The sequence below is a fragment of the Leptopilina boulardi genome, unplaced genomic scaffold (assembly GCF_019393585.1).
Source record: "Leptopilina boulardi isolate dan_hultmark-lab unplaced genomic scaffold, ZJU_Lbou_2.1 LbouV2_386, whole genome shotgun sequence".
In the NCBI taxonomy this organism is placed as follows: Eukaryota; Metazoa; Arthropoda; class Insecta; order Hymenoptera; family Figitidae; genus Leptopilina; species Leptopilina boulardi.
Genome location: NW_026137958.1, coordinates 1927711 through 1943242, shown reverse-complemented (window position 1 = coordinate 1943242; position 15532 = coordinate 1927711). Strand labels below are relative to the sequence as shown.

The 15532-nt window shown below is 25.9% G+C and overlaps 1 protein-coding gene across 1 annotated transcript in view; it reads left to right on the top strand.

The window, feature by feature from the left end:
• The window catches only part of LOC127288415 (uncharacterized), a 261749-nt gene that overhangs the window by 26043 nt on the left and 220174 nt on the right, over positions 1–15532 (top strand). The gene's annotated exons all lie outside the window — the stretch shown is intronic.

Sequence of the window (15532 nt, the reverse complement as noted above, 5' to 3'; positions counted from 1 at the left end):
GGAACAGTGATATGTTTCTCTAGAACAGCGAAAATTTTCTCTTTTTTATATAGTGAACCTAGGGTAAGTGTATGAATTACTGCTGATGCGCCAATTACTGCGATTTTTATAAAATTAGTAAAACTTAGTAATTGAGAATATAAAACTGCTTCAAAATGACTTTAAAACTTATTCCAAATGATATTTGATATTATATCCACTAATGATGCATATTTCGACTATTATCAAATTATTTATTCAAGCTACAATTGAACCTATCACAGTAATTAGAGCATGCGTATATTTTTCTCATGCTGCTATTACTGTGGTCTATCCAGTCAACCTAACCTCTTAATCAACACTTTTAGCGTGGCAGTAATTGGTGCACACCATTCGCAGTAATTCATGCAAACTTGCAGTATGTAATACCAGCATATGCCATTTTTAAAAAAGTTTATATTTTTAATAATATATTTTTTATTTCTTCAAGTTTAAAGTATCGTTTCTATTTTAATAGACACTAATAGTGATTTAACAAAAAGAATTAAATCATTATTTTATTTACACTTTTATTGTTTTATCATTAAAGTCGGTCTCGGGTTGTACACCCAGAGAAATGATTTATTTGAACCAAATAAAATATATTTGAATTGAATAAACGTATATTTGTCTCAGAGTCTACTAACTTATTTATTTGGCGTAAATAAAAATTTTATTTGTCAGAAATAAATTTTTCTTTGGCTCAAATAAATGAGTTAGTAGGCTCGGAGAAAAATATACCATTTCTCTGAGTGTACATACACAGAAAAAACCTGAATTCAAATTGAGTATAGATTCTATACTCAATTTGATTCGCAACAAAAATGAAACTGGTTGTCTCATTTCGAGTTTTAAGGTAAAAGTATCAAAATGAAACAGGCAAGTTTCATTTTGAGAAAAAGAAAAATGGAAAAATATTGTGAAATAACGAATAATTTTGCACAAAAACATGAAATATAATAATTACAAAGAAATAAATAACACGCTAGACTTAATATATTTGATTAAAAATTGCTTGTAATCGAGTAATAAAATAATAAAGGAAATATGTTTTTAGGTTAGAAAAATGAAAACATGTGTTTTGACAACAGGAACGGTACTGCCAACTTAAATAATAGCGGTAAATTTAAAAACTTATGAAATTAATTATTATCTACGTAAATAATAATAAATAATTTTTATTTAAAAACTTCTAAATATTCGTACTGGTCAAAATAATCTTTCTGGTGTTGTTGAAATATTAGAAACAATAATTGAAATACAAAATTACTCTGCTTATGATGCCAACTTAGAAATCTGAAATTCCAGCCAATATCATTTTGAATAACATGAAGTTTGTCCCATACTCATTTCGATACCCAAAAGAAAATGAGTTGCAACAAAAATGAGTCCAAGTTTTTTCTGTGTAACAGTAATTGGGACATTTACCCTTTTGCTGTTCCAGTGAATCTTATCGTTGTTCCAGGTGAAGATTTTTTTTCCGAGTAATAAAATAAAAATTATGCACTGAAAACAAAATTTATTTGATTCAAATAATCGGTTACTTTATTATCAAATAAATATTTACTTGAATCAAATAATTTTTGAGTCAATTAAATGGTATTTGTTTTAAATACAGAAATTATTGATTCAATTACAGTTTATTTAATTGAAATAAAAATTATTTGGATCAAGTAAATATTTATTTGTTATACACGCATAATCATTTAATAATCAAGTAATAGATTATTTGAATCAAATAAATATTTTTGGCTGTTCGCAGTCTTTTAAATGGAATACTTTTATACTAAAGAAGAAAATTTGCGAGTTTTTCAGAATTGGTAATTTTTATTAATTAATTAATAATTAATTATGAGATTAATTTTTTCTAAATAAAAAGAATAAATAGTAAATTAAATTTGCAAATGCATCTCTATAAAGAATTTAGTCTGACTTCGAATGAGAATGCAAAAAAAAGGGAGAGCTCGTCATTCAGCTTTCATCAGTGTTTAGCACTTATATATATATATCAATGAAAGGATTTCTGTCATAGCATATGTCGCATCTTCACTTAATCTCCTTTCAAAAGTTTATTCAGCTATCGTGTATATTTTGACTTTTCATTATAATATTTCGAATATATTTTATTATTATTATTTATTTTAAATAATTAATTTTTGAAACCACATTTTAATATAATAAATAAAATAATTAATATACTTATATTAGAACAATTTTTTTTCTCGGTGATTTTCGACATGTAGAGTGTGTTTTAAAATTTTGAATGAGAAATTAACCCCTTTTTTTTGAGGTGTGACATTATATATATATGTACAGGGATCGATATTGGGAGTGTGATTTCACGGATTTTTACTCGACGGGACCCCCCCTTTTTACATCTGCAATGGAAAGAGCGTAAAATTTAAATAAACGTCTGTGAACACCCCGATCTTGCTACGCCACGTTAGGTGACATGCTAATCTCCTCCCTATTGCACAAACGGATGAATTATTACCTCCTCGCGAGGGCAAACCTGTTTCATGACTTGCGACCCATCTTATTGTCTCTGGTTTGTTTTTTTATAAAAAAACAAGATAACAAAAAACTAAGAGTGAAAAACGAAGGGAACTTAATCTTAAACTAAAATTTTATTTTTCCCGCGATTCACATTATTATTATTATTATTTCTTGAAGTAATAAAAATTTTTCATTTTCTCGTCACGCTGATCGTGGTCAATCAATTGGAAAAGAGCATGTAGATTATCGATTTCTCTCTCTCTCTTGACTTGGATATAATTTTTTTTCCACTGACGTTTATGCATCATCACCTGGTTCATTTTGTCGCGCCCATTTCTTCTTATAAAAGGGTTATAAAACGGTACAATTTGAAAGCTCATCGAACAGAAAAGATTCAACGAAGCGCGCAATGTTCAGAACATCATTTTTTTTTGAACCCTTCATCGCTCACGTTGAATCGCACATCATCATTTCAAAATATAATGTATTTCCACACCCCAATATATAGTATCATTTTCAAAATCTATCCTTGAGGAATTTTGTCACATTTTCAGAGAAGAAAAAGAATTGTTACACTATATGACATAATCGCATTTTTAAATAGAAACGATTTGGTTTGTTAGAGTTTTTTCATTTCCTGTTGAAACAGATTGTCTATTTGTTTAACAATTCGAAATTTTTGTCATTTGGTTTGTTGTTGAAGCGAATTTTTTTTTGTTTCTTGTTATTGAAACAAATTTTTGTTTGTTTAACAATTCGAAATTGTTACGATCACAGAAAATTATAAGGTATTAAAATAAGCTGCAACGCTTATTATATTTTAATGCCTTTTAATTTTCTGTGATACCAGTAAAACTGTTAGGAAAAGAAAAGATTTTGGTACAACAATAACAAATAATATTGTAACAGTTATCATAGCTACCATTTCCATAGCAACTGTTACCATGGCAACCGTTACTAACTACACCCAGAGAAATGATTTATTTGAACTAAATAAAGTATATTTGAGTTAAATAAACGTATATTTATCTCAGAGCCTACTAAATTATTTATTTGGAGTAATTAAAAATTTTACTTGTCATAAATAAATATTTCTTTGGCTTAAATAAATTTTTTATTTAAATGAAATAAAATATATTTGCAACAAATAAAAGAGTTAGTAGGCTCGGAGACAAATATACCATTTCTCTGAGTGTAATACAATTAGTATTTAATTATTTTTCTCAATTAATTTTGCACTGAAAATTAGATACTTTTTACTAATTATTAGTTATACTGATTAATGATACTTTTTTTTACTAATTGCTGTGGCAAAAAGTTATCAGTCACGATTTTAGTAATAATTAGTTATTTTTAACTAATTCAAAGAAGGTTAGGTTAGAAATTTTTTATTTTCTAATTGTTTGCGGTATGAATTTTGAGAGAATTAAATTAAATGATCAAAGTGGATTTATAAGTTTTGAAAGTTCACTATATATATAGGCCTTTTTAAATTGTGGCACTCTCTCCCCGCCCTCATCAAATGCAAAACAACGAAACAACGTGTAATTCACGGACTGGAAAAACTATAAATCACTGCAATAATTATGCACGTGTTCCCTTTCGAATATGACTAAACGAAAACTATTAACACTGTTAGGATATTAGGAGGGGGGACCATAAATACACGCACTGTTTCTACCCCTTGGCATATACAGTACTCGTTCTCTAATCTACAAAATTTTTGCATATGTCCGCATTTTTCATGCTATATATATATATCTTAAATCACAAGTGTCACTCTTTGTGTAATTAAAATGAAAAAAAATGTTTAATTTCAATGAAATTTGATTTTACACTTTTTGTTTCTTGTGAGAATATTGTATTTGTTTCAAATAAATTCTATTTGGTCTGAATAAAAATTGCATTTGTTTCAAATACATTTTATTTGATCTAAATAAAAATTGTATTTGCTCCAAATAAAATTTTATTTGTTTCAAATCAATTCTATTTGGTCTAAATAAAAATTGTATTTTTTTCAAATAAAATTTTATTTGTTTCAAATCAATTCTATTTGGTCTAAATAAAAATTGTATTTGTTTCAAATAAAATTTTATTTGTTTCAAATAAATTCTATTTGGTCTAAATAAAAATTGTATTTGTTTCAAATAAATTTTGGTCTGAATAAAAATTTTATTTGTTTTAAATCAATTCTATTTGGTCTAAATAAAAATTGTATTTGCTTCAAATAAATTTTGGTCTGAATAAAAGTTTTATTTGTTTTAAATCAATTCTATTTGGTCTAAATAAAAATTGTATTTGTTTCAAATAAAATTTTATTTGTTTCAAATCAATTCTATTTGGTCTAAATAAAAATTGTATTTGTTTCAAATAAAATTTTATTTGCTTTAAATAAAAATTGTATTCGCGCTAAATAAAATTTAATTTGTTCTAAATTAAATTTCTCATTTGAAACAAAAAGTTATTAGGCCCTGAGACAAATATATTTTTTATTTGACTCAAATAAATTTTATTTGTACCAAATAATAAAATATTTCTCCAGACGTGATTTTCTTGTGATTATTTTTGATAATCGATATTCTATTTGTTGAAGGGAATTAAAAAAAAAAAATTTCCTCTTTTTGAAGAAAAGAAAAAGGGTTGTCACCTGTTAAACAAACGCTGGCATATCATTTTTAAACGAAGCTGGCTCCAATTAGGTAATAAATAGCGTCATTGGACCACCCACCCCTTGTCTCGGACGTTTTTTTTCTTTTTTTTTTTTCTCTCTTCTTTAAAGGTCGGTGCAGTGTTCACTCGCTAAATTGACAAGGGCAGTGAATTAATAAAACGACCCTTGGTCCCTTATTCGACCCGCCGCACAGATGTGCCCCTCCACGAAGGGGTTTTTCTTTTATTTTATTACCAAGGGTTAATAGAATACTTTGCAAGCTCCGACTTCTATTTGGAATACAATTATTGCATTCCTCTCTCATTCGCTCGTAGCTTTCACTTTTTATTTTTCAAAGTTTGTCCACAAATATATATGTATATGAAATTTCACTTTAAAGTTTCCCCTCAGTCATGCTGAAATTAGTTTTACGGGCAGATAATAAAAAATAAAAGACACAATTTCACTTGGTTTGAAAACAGGTAGCTAAACTCAGGTAGTAAAATTTGAAATTTTGAATTCGTTGTACAGTTTAAACGATGGAATTTTCGTTTTTATTAGTGGAAAGTAGAAGTATACTTTCTATTTCTATATATTGTAGAGATTTTCAGTGAAAGATATGGATTTATTTTTTATGGATGTTCAATAATAATAGAGGAATTTTTGTTTATTGGTGTTTTTTTCCGGAAATAAATTCGATACTGATAATTGAAATAAAAAAAATTCGAAAAAAGTAGTTTTCGGATTTCTATCGATTTTTCTCGTATGGGAAAAATAAAATTCTTCATTTGAGAGGAATGTCCTATCTTATTAATATTCTCAATTAAAGAGAACATTTTTTACATTGTTTTTCCTTTTTCTTTAAATTCGATACACTCAGAGAAAAGTTTGTTTGAAACAAATGTACCACTTTTTTTTTTGTATTAACACAATTTTTTTGGTTATTTCAAACAAAATTTGTTTTTAAATAAATATTTATTTTACGAATAAACTTTTTGTTGATTCAACAAGAAAAATTTTTTTTAACTTTTTACTAAATTTGGTTGATTACAACATCCAGAGAAATGTTTTATTTGAACCAAATATAATTTATTTGAATTAAATAAACGTATATTTGTCTCAGCCGATTTGTTTGACGTAAATAAAAAATTTATTCGGCTTAAATAAAATTTTTATTTAAATCAAATAAAAATTTATTTGCATCAATATTTATTTTCTCTGAGACACTCTCTAAATCTGAATTAGTAAAAATGTTTACTAATTTAAATTAGTGACTTACTTTTTGCTTTAGAATTAGTTGAATTTTACTAATTGTTATACTCTTTAAATCTGAATTAGTAAAAATTTTTACTAATTTGAATTAGTGACTCACTTTTTAGTAAAATTTTACTAATTATTAGTAACTTTAACTAACAATTAGTAAAATTTAACTAATTCTAAAGCAAAAAGTGAGTCACTAATTTAAATTAGTAAACATTTTTACTAATTCAGATTTAGAGAGTAGTAAAATTTTACTAATTGAGGGCCTCCATGCAATAAGGGGACGAACGTGATTTTCGTTGTCTCCTTGCGCAGCCGGCCGCGCGCCGTCCGTGGGGACTTCTACTGGCGCGCTCGTCCCCTTATTGCATGGAGGCCCTCAATTGAGAAGCAAAAAGTGAGTCACTAATTCAAATTAGTAAACTTTTTTACTAATTCAGATTTAGAGAGCAAAGGTGTAAAGTTTGGTTGTTTCAAACAAATTTTTTTCTAAGTCTATCATTTTTTTATACTCAATGGTTAAAATTTCTAAAACTCGTCAATATCAATTATGTTAATCTAAAAAAAGTAGAGAATAAATTTCACAGAGCCGAACAGGGAAATGAGCAAAATCGAAAAAATGTCGTTGAGACGAATCAAAGTGTCGCATATATAAAGTCGAAATCGAAACGACGATCAGTCATTTCTCTTGTTGTTGATCAAGTCCCTTATAAGTGCATATAGGACGAAGCGAACCGGTAGGAACAGCATTCAACGAAGGCGGTCATCTGTGAAACACATTTAGCTTGTTGGCACACAAAACTCAACGGGACAGCGATACGAGCCCTTTTCTTGTGACTATTGCACGTGTGTGTATGTATGTGTGTTTTCTCTCTAGGGTTAATATGGCTTCATATGAACATGTATTAGATATAAGTTGATGTGTCAACTATAGAGATTGACAAGTATCTCAATTTACATTTGTGTTTAGTTTTATTTGTGTGTGTGTATATATTCCTTTAATACAACAGGTCCTGAACTATTCAAGCATAGGGGTAAAAGTTATTTTTTTAACACATATGGAAACAGGCGCATATTATATCACGCTTAGATAAGCACGACCAAGTGAGCAATGTGCTCGTGACTCTTTTTATACGCTCGTCTTGTCTTTCGCTCCTAATTGATTGCGACAATGTTCGCTTCGCTAATTTTCAATTATTGTAAAAATTTCGTTTTTAAATTATCTTTCGCAAAAAAGGAAATCTTTTTTTTTGTGCTCTCTATCCTTTAAATTTTGAATCAGTAAAAAATAACTAATCAGTCACTGATTTAAAGAATAATATTTTATTTAGTTAAAAATATAATAACTAATTATTAGTTAAATTCTTTTTTAGGTTATGTAAAAGTAACTGTTCTAGTAAAACTTCTATTCAATCAGTGAAATTTGAATATTTTTGCAGTTACTTTTTGACTAATAATTAGTTAGTTAGTTAATAATTAGTTATTTTTCACTAATTGCTAAAGCAAAAAGTGAATCATGATTTTATACTGAGAGAAAAGATTGGTTGGGGTTACCATTTTTAGTTAGTAAACTATACTGCTGGTAATTTATTAGTTGTGGTTACTATTTTTATTGGTTGTAATAACTATTTTATTAGTTGGTATATCTAATTAGTTAGTTGGAATAACTATTTAGTTAGTTACGTTACTAACAAAATGATTAGGCTGACTAATTAAATATGGTAACAGTAACTAATATAAATTAGCATAAGTACTCTTACTAACGAAATGGTAATCGCAACCAATCGTTTTTCTCAGTGTACTGATTAAGTTACTTTTAACTAATTTGAATTAGTGACTCCCTTTTTGCTTTTTAATTACTCTCTAAATCTGAATTAGTAAAAATGTTTATTAATTTGAATTAGTGACTCACTTTTTGCTTCTGAATTAGTAAAATTTTACTAATTGTTAGTAAAAGTTACTAGTTAAATTTTACTAATTGTTAGTAAAAGTTACTAATAATTAGTAAAAATTTACTAATTCAGAAGCAAAAAGTGAGTCACTAATTCAAATTAGTAAACATTTTTACTAATTCAGATTTAGAGAGTAGTAAAATTTTACAAATTCGATTGTAAAATATTTTTCACTATTAAATTTTACTAATTGGATAATAAATAAGCTTTTTTACTATCAATTAGTTAAATTTTACTAATTCAAAAGCAAAAAGTGAGTCACTAATTCAAATTAATTAAAATTTTTACTAATTCAAATTTAGAGAGTAAATATTTCACAAGCATATTACTAAATCAAATAGTAATATTTTACTAAAAGTAAAAATTTCTACTAATTTGAATTAGTAAACAAATTCTCACTGACTTAATTTTAGAGAATAGATCTCGGACTAGATAATATTTTGTCATTTTGTTAATACTTTTGTTTATATTATTTTTTTGAGGTAATTAAGAAAAAGAAGGGGGGGTTTATATTCAAATTTGCCTTAATATTTAAAAATAAAACGCACTCTAAAAAGAAGTAAATTTTAATAAAAAAAAATTTGTAAACAAAAAAAAATACCGGAAACCTTTTTTTCTATACTTCTTTTGCATGCGTCGTAATCTTGAAGCTGTAGTGTATCATTAGAGCATTTTTTTTCTTATTGCTTTTATGATCAGTTTTACTCCTCTGAACACATGATTATCATTTTTTTTGTAGGCATAAAAAACTTTTTTAAAAAGGCATTATTATGCTTTATCAAATTTATTTTATAAACATTAACTTTCATTTTACATAAATTTTCGTTATTAAATAGTAAAATTTAGAAACATAAAAAATATTTCTTTTTGCTGTTTTCGAAATCATAATTTTTCGTTTATTCATTCCACTTTTTGTTGGTGACACTTGAAAATCAAAATGAGACACCGCGGGGACCAAAAGCCATCGATTATGATTGGAAATAAATCGAAGGCAGATGCGATGAGTGCCTACAGCTCACGACGGGTGATCATTTTCACCCTCAAATTCAACACCCTCTTAACTTTTGAACAATTCTGTTTTTATAAATACAAAACGATACACATATCTGCAATGCGAGAGACGTTAAATAGTTTTATTTTTCTTTTATTCAAGCCTAAAAGAGAGAGAGAGAGAGAGACCTTTGATTTTTATCCCCCCCTTTTTGTGTCACCCCCACAATTTTCTCCCGCGGACAATTTACAATTTTTGGAAATCAGAGAGCCTCAATTATTTGTCAATATGTCAATTTTATTATAAATATCAAAATTGATTTATGGAAAATAATTTGTCTTTATATGATGCGGAATTTAGGTGGAAATAATTTTTATTATAAATAATTTAATGTTTTGATAATATTTACACGTTAGTTTTCTTAATTTGATATATGGTTTTTCAATTTTTTCTTTTTTATTTTTAATTCATAACTATAGTGTTATAAACCGCAAACATTGATAAACTTGTCTAATCGCCGGAAATTGTGAATAACGCGTTGATAATAATATTAATATGTTGAAATTTTTAGTAACCTTTTAGATTATTTCCGTATACTTTATAATCATAGAGAGAATCTCTATAAACAAAACGTAATTGAGAATTTGTTTTTTTTGTTTTAAATAACGAAAATTCAACTCCAAGTGAGACAAATTATTTTCTATTAAACAAAAATGATAAACAATTCACTTAAACTAATTAATTTTTATATATTAATAATTTATAAAATCACAGAAAATTATAAGGTATTAAAATAAGCTGCAACGTTTATTATTTTAATCCAATTTTGCTTATTTTAATACCAAAATGGATTAAAATAAGCCAAATTGGATTAAAATAATAAGCGTTGCAGCCTTTTAATTTTCTGTGATAATATATTCAAAAAAAAGATTTTTCTATAAAGAGGAAAAAAAAAGTAATTTTCTTCAAAAAAAAAAAAAAAATTATCCGAAATTGTACAATTTTTTTTCAATAGACTGTCTATATAGACATAAATTGATAAAAATTTTATGAATCGAGTGTTTATTTCTCATCCATCAAGCTCATGGATTAGTGTTCACATGTGTCGAAAGATTCTCTTTTTTTTTTTTACTTTTGCTTTTTATGTTATATTCCTCCTCGTTAAGGGACGATGACTTCATTCAGTGTGACTTTTCTCACACAAAATGTCAAAGATCCTTCTTCCAAAAAATGTCTTGCACGTTTTTATATATGTACTCATGCACGAATAATTCAGTTTTAGAAAATCCCATTCTTCTCGTTCAGTTTATTGAAAAAATTACAAATCACAAAATATAATTTTTTTGTGAATTAAATTTTTAATTTACATTTTCAAAAAAAAAAAAATTCTGCTAATAAAAGAGAAAATTTTCTTCTTTCTTTATTTTATATATAAATTTATATGAAAAAAAAAATTAGAAGGAAATTTCAGCAAAGAATATAAGTGATACGTTACAATTACTTCCTTTCCCAGACACGTTGTTCGTTGTAAGATGATAGCCGAACAAGATGGAATTCTTATAAGAAGCCTTACCTATCTCGAGGTGAAAAAAAAATAAGAAACATTGATCTTTCGGGCAAAAAAAAAAAAGCCAAAAAAGTGAAAAATCTTTCCCACGAAATAAATCCAATTTAAATGATCTTGAATTTGCATCAAAAGAAATTAAAATAGAAAAGAAAAGAAGTATAAAAGTTTTTATTATTTTTTTTTTTTTTGAAGTCTATTGAATGATAATGTTTTGAAAAAAGTGTGTTTGCATTGCCCGCTGGCTTGTATATAAGCTAAACTTGAAAGCATTCTTTGGTTTTTTTTTTTATTTTAATCCTCTTACACCCGCTAAATCTCTTAAACCCTTTGTCATCCATTTTTACAGTTCACAGAAGCTGCAGGTATATGTGTAATATTTTCATCTATATTGCAACCTTGCATCTCTTGAATAGAAAAATATTCTGACAAATCAATATAATTTGATTTCATTTCTATATTTATAATATAGGAAATTTTTACTAAAAGGTTTTTTTTTCCAATATTTGCTTAGGAAAATAATTATTTTAGACGGTAGAATTTTTTTTCTCAAAATTTTATTTTTGACAAATTTTCTTCTTTTGGTAAATATTCTTAAATTTCTTTTGGCAAACTTTTCTGTTTTATTTCTGTTTGACAATGAAAGAAAACTTAATTTTTTTTTCAAATAAACTACATAGAAAAAAATTTGATTCAAATACTTGATTACTTGAATATTATCAAATAAATATTTACTTGAACCAAATAATTTTTATATTTGAATGAAATAAATTTTATTTCAACCAATAATTTCTGTATTTGAAACAAATATACCATCTCAAATAATAATTATTTGAAATATTTATTTGATAATAATCAAGTAACCGATTATTTGAATCAAATAAATTTTTTTTTTCAGTGCATTAATTCTGATATTGAATTCTAGGATTGTATAATGTCGGATTGGAATTAAGGGTGTATTACTAAACAAACTTTCCACGCTTCAACGCTCGTTTCGTTGCTTATAAAACATATCCCCTATTGGTTTCTTGATGCATTAAGTAAATACAGACACGTGCATATATGCATATTTTGTCAAACCTTCATTAAAGTTGAATCTCTCCAAATCATCAATTTCCTAGAATCTCAATTTCAATCAAAGTGTTAAAAAAAAAGGATTTATTATTTTAAGGGAAGGAGTGATTAATTTTTTTCAGTTTCAATTTAAAACTTTTTTTACTTTATAGGTAATTTAAACTCTAAAATAAGATTTTTTTTTTTATGAATGAGAAAAATTCTAATTCGAAAAAGAAGTAATAAATTATTTCTCTCTTATTATATTCATTTTTTTTTACGTGAAAATAAATTACATTGAAATAAATGAAGTCAGTACAATTTTTTGTCGTTTGGAATGCACGTATGACAATGCGATTTAGAAAAAAAAAAAATGTGAAGGCAAATGCTTTTAGGAAAACGGGCGTATTCTTCGTTTTTCGAACGGGTCGACGAGGCATCGACGGGACATTTCTATTTACGAGGAATTCCCGCTATGAAACGAGAAAATCCTTTGTCACCTTTGACTTTTATGTTTCAATACACAGAAGCGGGGGGAGAGAAAAAAAAGTGATTAATGTGTTCCAAGTCCTCTTATATAGATTTTTACAATATATATATATGTGTACCGGCAACATTTGAAATTGTCGTCGTTTTTTTTTTTTGTCAAGAAATTTTATATGGGCTCAATAGAAAGAAATCAAATACGAGATGCTGAGCGACACACGAGCCTACTTCAAGGAATACACCTGAATCACGATTTCAGTAAAAAAGGTCAATTCGATAGCAAAAAAAAAAAAAAAAAAAAAAAAAGTCTCATAAACATCAATAATATCGTATTCCCCTGAAATCTTGACACTTTGAATGTATTCCAAGAAAATTCGTCATTCCGAAAATCATTACTTTATGAAAATTAACTGATTAACTTTTTTTCTTCGATGAATTCATTTTTCTTTATCTAAATTATCATTTTCTTTTGACTCAAGCTAGTTATCAAAAGTTAATGTTGAAAATTAAAATGAATTTAAAGAAAATTAATTATTACAATAGTTTAGTTAGTTAAAATTTTTAATTTAGTTTTTAAATCAAAGAAATTTTTTTTTTGAATTAAAAAAGTGTTCTCAAAAATAATAATTTTGTTGAATAAAAAAAATATTTTTTTGTCACGGCAAACTAGATTTATTTCTATATTACTCTCTAAATCTGAATTAGTAAAAATGTTTACTAATTTGAATTAGTGACTCACTGTTTGCTTCTGAATTAGTAAAATTTTACTAATTGTTAGTAAAAGTTACTAATAATTAGTAAAATTTTACTAATTCAGAAGAAAAAAGTGAGTCACTAATTCAAATTAGTAAACATTTTTACTAATTCAGATTTAGAGAGTACACTCAGAGAAATGGTATATTTGTCTCCGAGCCTACTAACTCTTTTATTTGTTGCAAATATATTTTATTTCATTTAAATAAAAAATTTATTTGTGCCAAAGAAAAATTTATTTATGACAAATAAAATTTTTAATTACGCCAAATAAATAATTTAGTAGGCTCTGTGACAAATATACGTTTATTTAATTCAAATATATTTTATTTGGTTCAAATAAATCATTTCTCTGGGTGTAACAATATTAGATTTAACAATTCCTTTCTCTACACCCAGAGAAATGTTTTATTTGAACCAAATATAATATATTTGAGTTAAATAAACGTATATTTGTCTCACAGCCTACTGTCCTATTTATTTGGCGTAAATAAAATTTTGTATTTAAATCAAATAAAAAATTATTTAAATCAAATAAAAATTTATTTAAACCAAATAAATATATATTAGGCTGTGAGGAAAAAATCATTTCTCTGAGTGTATAATTTATCGTTATTTATTTATTTTTTATTTTTCTATCCTTTTTCTTTTTTTTTAGTATAAAATTTGTTTAATTTAAAAAAATAATTGTTTGATTTAAGGAAACCTACACTCAGAGAAATAGTATATTTATCTCAGAGCCTACTAACTCATTTATTTGTTGCAAATATATTTTATTTCATTGGTATAAAAAATTTATTTAAACTAAAGAAAAATTTATTTATGCCAAATAAAATTTTTATTTACACCAAATAAATATGTTAGTAGGCTCTGTGACAAATATACGTTTATTTAATTCAAATATATTTTATTTGATTTAAATAAATCATTTCTCTGGGTGTAAATAACAGGAAGGGAGTAAAGGAAAAATGAAAGAATTTGAATATTATCACGAAAGAAATTATATTTAATTGATAAACTCTTTACAAATATGTACATATATAACAAAATATGATTAAAATTAACTTAAATAAAAAATAATAATAATAATAAACTGACCTCGTAGATGACTCACGCGCGCGCGAGAGAGATACTCAGATTCGCAGTAAGCCTGATTCATAGGTTGTTCGCCGCGCATTAATGACGCAAGGCGAAATCAGTATTCTCCGAAGTCTTGTTAACAGGGTCACGCGTTACCGGTTGACAATTTTTTTTTTTTCCAATGCATATATTTTGCGTCGATTACAAATCGACGCCTCCCGTTGATAAGATGCCCGTTCATTTGTCAGAATAATAAAATGCCAACTCGAGCTCAGTTCAGTATGAAGCTAGTTCAATTGTCAAAATAATAAAAGGCTATCTCAGTTTCAGAATAATATAATCCTATCTCGCATTAAATTCGAATTCAAGTTTTCGTAAATTAAAAAAAAAGTTTAAGTCGATCAGAATATTAATTCATACTTTTTAATGATTAATTAGTGATTAATAATTATTAATAAAATAAGAAATAGAATAAAAAACAAATAATAAAATAAATGAAAATAAAAAATATTATTAAAAAAGAAAAAAATTAATTTAGCCTTGAATTATTTATTACTAATATTATTTTTTTTATTATAATTTTTTTATTAATTTTTTTATTTTGTTAATCATTAATTAATCATTACAAACTATTAAATAATATTCCGATCGAGTTAAAAATATTCAAGTTTTCGTAAAATAAAAAATTTTTAACTCGATCGGAATATTATTTAATATTTTGTAATGATTAATTAATGATTAACAAAATAAAAAAATTAATAAAAAAATTATAATAAAAAAAATAATATTAGTAATAAATAATTCAAGGCTAAATTAATTTTTTTCTTTTTTAATAATATTTTTTATTTTCATTTACTTTATTATTTGTTTTTTATTCTATTTCTTATTTTATTAATAATTATTAATCACTAATTAATCATTAAAAAGTATGAATTAATATTCTGATCGACTTAAACTTTTTTTTTAATTTACGAAAACTTGAATTCGAATTTAATGCGAGATAGGATTATATTATTCTGAAACTGAGATAGCCTTTTATTATTTTGACAATTGAACTAGCTTCATATTGAACTGAGCTCGAGTTGGCATTTTATTATTCTGACAAATGAACGGGCATCTTATCAACGGGAGGCGTCGAAATTTTTTCCATACTATCGAGAACCCTATTTTCAACGTTGTTTTTCTTCTCCTTGTTTTTTTTTGCAAATTTTTTTCGAATTTTTTAGTTT